Source organism: Pygocentrus nattereri, chromosome 4 (assembly GCF_015220715.1).
Source record: "Pygocentrus nattereri isolate fPygNat1 chromosome 4, fPygNat1.pri, whole genome shotgun sequence".
Lineage (NCBI taxonomy): Eukaryota > Metazoa > Chordata > Actinopteri > Characiformes > Serrasalmidae > Pygocentrus > Pygocentrus nattereri.
In genome coordinates this window covers 36,479,236-36,484,297 of record NC_051214.1, presented here as the reverse complement: position 1 = coordinate 36,484,297, position 5,062 = coordinate 36,479,236, and positions in this window count along the sequence as shown.

Below are 5,062 nucleotides of genomic sequence, written 5' to 3'. Positions count from 1 at the left end.
ACACTGTTTGCGACTCACTCATCAAGCCGCCAGAGAGCTGAGTTGAACCCTGCGGCTGGAGATTCATCCTCCTAATACTGAGGAAGACACTGTATGCGTGTGTGAGAGAGAGAAATACAGAAAAAGAGAAAAGAGCCCATTATCATTCCACATGTGTTAGGGATATCCTTGGTTCCTAATCTAAGATTTGCTGGTAGCTTCATAAACCTGTTAATGGAACATCTCATTCACTGAGATGGTCTTCATGGGGATGAAAACAAAATGAATACAGTGAAAGACTGTTTCAAATGTCAAATAGTGCTTCGTCAAGGCCATTAGAGGAAACTAGGACCAGATTAAGAATATGACAAAAAAGAGCTAAAACTAGCTTATAGGAAGAAATTATTAATTCTGTGTGAAGATGTTGTTTGTATTCAATGATAGTGAAAGCTTCTGACTGTTTGTTCTCCCAGGAGGGGATCAAGGTGTAACTATCGTCTTCCCAGTAGGAGCCACTGTTGTGCATGAACCTACAGAGAGGGACAGAAATGGAGAGCATGCAAAGACCATGAATTGTATGTCTTTATGAGGACAGCTATGAATGCATTTACATTTTTCTAATTACATAATTATTTCAGGAATCCTAAGGCATGTAGATCTTTCAAGAGTTTGAAAGCATCTATATTTTCCAAGATTGCAAAAGCAAATTTTTCAAGATTCTAAAGCTATTTAGACTTCAGGATTCCAAAAACATATGAAATTTTCAATATTCTGGAAGCATACATGTTTATCAGGATTCTAAAAGTCATTAGACTTTTGAAAATTCCAAAAGCATATAGACCATTTAAAATTCTGGAAGCATACCACACATTTATCAAGATTCCAAAAGTATTCAGACATTTCAAAATTCCAAAAGTATGTAGACTTTGTAAGATTCTAGAAGCATACACGTTTATTAAAATTCCAAAAGTATTCAGACTTTTCAAAATTCCAAAAGCATATAGACTTTTCAAAATTCCAAAAGCATATAGAATTTTTAAGATTTCAGAAGCATACATGTTTATGAAGATTCCAAAAGTCTTCAGACTTTTCAAAATTCCAAAAGCATGTAGACTATTTAAGATTCCAGAAGCTTACACGTTCTCAAGATTCCAAAAGTATTCAGACTTTTCAAAATTCCAAAAGCATATAGACTTTTCAAGATTCTTTTGAAGATTCAAAAAGCATATTAGCTTTCCGAGATTCCTAAGGCATATATATATTTTTCAAAATTCCAAACGTGTATTAACTTTAAAGATTAAAGTTTTTGGAACACACACACAGCTAAAAGTATTGAGTAAGATACACAGGTACGAAAAGAAAGGTGAGCAGACATGAAGTCGTGAGGTCGGCAAAGGCCACTTTCTACTCTAACTACTGTCTGACCAGCAGGAGCCATTATCCTGCAGAGAGGCCAGTGGTCAGCTGGCAAGCTCTCAGCTGCCCTTGACCATGAATCTATGGAGATCGAGAATGAGAGAGAGAGAGATGGAGAGCAAGTGAGGACAAGGTGAAGAACAAATGGTACCATTAAAGGAAGCAGCTGCTTGCAGGAGCTGGTGCTGCCTGGTCTGACCCTGCCATCCGTAATGATGACAAGGTCAGCGGGGCAGCGTCGCTATTCGCCACTCCATACAGCTCCCCCATCCATCAGTCCCCTGCTCCTCTAATTATGCAGCCAGCTTCAAACCAGGCGTGAGATATCATTACCCTGATGGGAGAGGCCCCCTCCATCTCAGGATCAGTGGTCTGCCTGGCAGGGGATGCTAGCAGGAACGCTGAGCTGGATCCACTCACTTCTGTATATTAACCTTCCACTCCCTCCTTACCATCTTCAGCGAGGAAGGCAATGAAGCTGATCATGATGAGAACAGAAGAGAGAGAGTCAGGGGGGCATCCTGCACTGAGCTGCACAGGCTCAGTTTTAGGGCCCATAACATGAAAAAAAACCTGAATTTTCTGTTCTTTTTTGAAATGCAAGAGTTTGACGTATTATGTAAACATCCAAGTGAATATTAAAGTTTTTACCAATTAGCCCTCATTCATTGTAACATCATGCCATGACACAAATGGCAGTGGTCCATTCTACAAGTAAAGATCAAAGGGTTAAAATTTCAGTAATTTTATACATAACTTAATTCAACCATACATCCTGAACTCCTACAGTTTGAACCCTACCGACATCCCCTCACTGCAGCACAGCTTGTTCTGTGCAGGCCATATGGAGCAGCAGCCCTGCTGGGAAGTGACAGTGGGACGTTTTAACAAGAAAATGTTAAACTGAAATTGCAGCATTGTCAAGAAATGTGAATAAAAGCACAATTCCTTTAGCAAGAAGTTCACTTTGCCTGACCAAGTTAGTAGCTTAGCTTAGTTTTGTGTATTTGGTGTATTTGAATTTGACACATTGTACAGGAGAAAGGTGAATATATGAAAGGCTGCTTTCTGCTACTAAAGTAGTGCAACATGCTACTTTGCAGACCACAGGCTATGTGCCTGTACATGGCTTGATTCCAAAAGCATATATGGGTCCTTCAAGATTCGCAAGTATAGAGTAGAACTAAATTTTTAGGTAAAATAACATAATCCTTTGCAGTAAAATAAAGCTCACACAGTTTTCACAATAAAAGTTCTTTAACACCAGAGTTAATATAGAACTGCTAATTCACCCTTTAACTCTGAAGGTTGGCGTGCAGACTGCTGGTCACCATAGCAAAACACACAGTCTCACCTATCTAGAAGCAAACGAAAAGGCAAAGAGAAAGGTTTTAAGACAAACATCGATAATTTGTCAAATAGACTTTTGAATTTATAATCACTCCAGTTGGTTTCCTGATACATTTAATCTGCAATAAGAAACAGTCAAACACTAAGTCAGCTTCTTGTTCACCAGTTTCTCATTTGAATTTTCCTGTTCTACCTTAAATGGCGCAGTAGTACATTCTGGCAGCTCTGGGACTACAGTTACTAGCTGCATTTCATAAAACTGTAGTGGTTACAGCTGTTAGCTACAAAAAATAACACGCTACTTAGCTACTCCACCATCCCTGCACATGCTCTGCACATGTACTCATTTTCACATGTGTGGAGTCTGTCATACAGCTCTACAAAATCACACACAGGTATGTACAACAGCTTACACTGCTAAAGGAACAAAAGAAAGGCAGAAGTACAAAAGGCTGGGAAGAAAATGAGATTGGATAAAGCAAGAGACCAAACCAGAGTGAACATCAGTGTGGCTTTCCAATAGTGGCAAAACCTGAGAGAGCTGAAAGGCCTTGAAAGTGATGCCAAAGTTGCTGTTTTTCTGTTGGACAGGTAATTATCTGGTTTGTTTTGTTTATGGGGGAATTTGTTATTTTTCTGGATTATGTAGGCCATGCACATTCATGTGTTTTGGGCAGTGGCTTTTGTAGGAGGGCTGAATGTCAGGGATGGAATTTTTTCAGATGGAATTTTTCAAAAACTAGCTTTTTGGTTCCTACAAAATCACCTACTCCACTTTACTTTAACTGATTTATAGTGATATTGTTTTTTGTTTTTAGGTAAAAAAAATCAGTGACAAAAAATATTGACTGAAAAATGCTGTTTGCATAAGAATTCAACACCAGTGCTTTGAAATTACCCAGATATTGCCCTAATGAGGCAACCAACAGTGAATCATTAATCACTTTTTCTGGATAAAACATCCCCTTAAATCTAGTGCTATTGGTCACTGTGAATCTGAAGGAAAGCTGTAGAAATGAAGACCAAACATAATTTTAAGGAAAATAGAGATAAAGCAACAGATATGCATAGGACAGGAAAAGGCAACAAAATAATATCCAGGAGTTTATGTATCACAGTGAGCACTGTGAGGATCAACTGTGAAGAGTGTCAAAGCAAGAAGAGGACTTAGAGAGTCCAAATAATCACTTAAAAGGAGCTACAGCATTTAGTGGCTGAGACTGGAGTGAAGGTACACCAGAGTTCTGCATAAATCTGGCCTGTATGTAAAGGTGGCTAGAAAGATGCCATTACCAAAGCCAGAAAGCACCAGATTGACCCAGCTAAAATATGAGAAAGTTTTATGGTCAGATCAGCCAAAAATGGTGCTTTCTGACCAAAAGGCACACCTTAACACTGCTCATTCCTCAACAAACATCATTTTGGTAGTGAAGTATGGGGGTGGCAGCATCAACAACAACTCGTATTGCAGCAAAAGGTGGTTCTATCAAGTACTAGTCTAAAAGGGTTGAGTACTAATCCAAGCATTTGGATGCATTCAAACCCTTGAATTCATCACAGTTATGTTATGTGTGGTTATGTAAAATGTTTAAAAAAGAGAGAAATAAAAAATATAGAATATATTCCTTTAAATCTTTGAACCAAAAAAATAAAACATTCATGCCAGCAGAGTGCTGAAACTCGAATAACTCGGCTCTTACTGAGGGAGAAACAGCAGCATGAAGTTTCATCTCTTAGTGATGCTCATCTTTGAAGCAAGTTGATTTTGTTAGCAAAAATAACGCTGAGTTGCATTTAGACGTCAAATTGTGCTAATGGTCCTCCCCTGGCACTTGAAGGGCTTTCAAAAATAAAATCATAATTGCCACAATCAACTTGTGAACCTGACTAGCCTCCAAGCCCAAGGCTTCCAGTCCACACTGACAGAGACCCACATTTAATCTTAATGAGAGCAAGATACAGGGAGAGACACTGCAGGGTGCTGGGGCCTGCCGAGAATCAGTGCATTAGCGGATAGAGAAAGAGAGAGAGAGGAAGGAAAAATACATGAATGAGATAAAGCCGAGGATGAGGTAGAGAGGTGTGTGTGTGTGAAAATGTAGGAGACTGCAGGGTTTGTAAGGAACCTTCAATCTTCATTTTGGTGATTAACAAAGAGAAGTGAGGACAAAGAACAAAGAACAGGATAGACAGAACAGAGGAATGTGCACCATGTGTCCAGAATTATCTTAACACCCTTTCTAATTAGTGAATTAATCCACTGTATGGTTCATGCATTACTGACACAGGTGTTCAACTGCGTACTCACATCTCTATA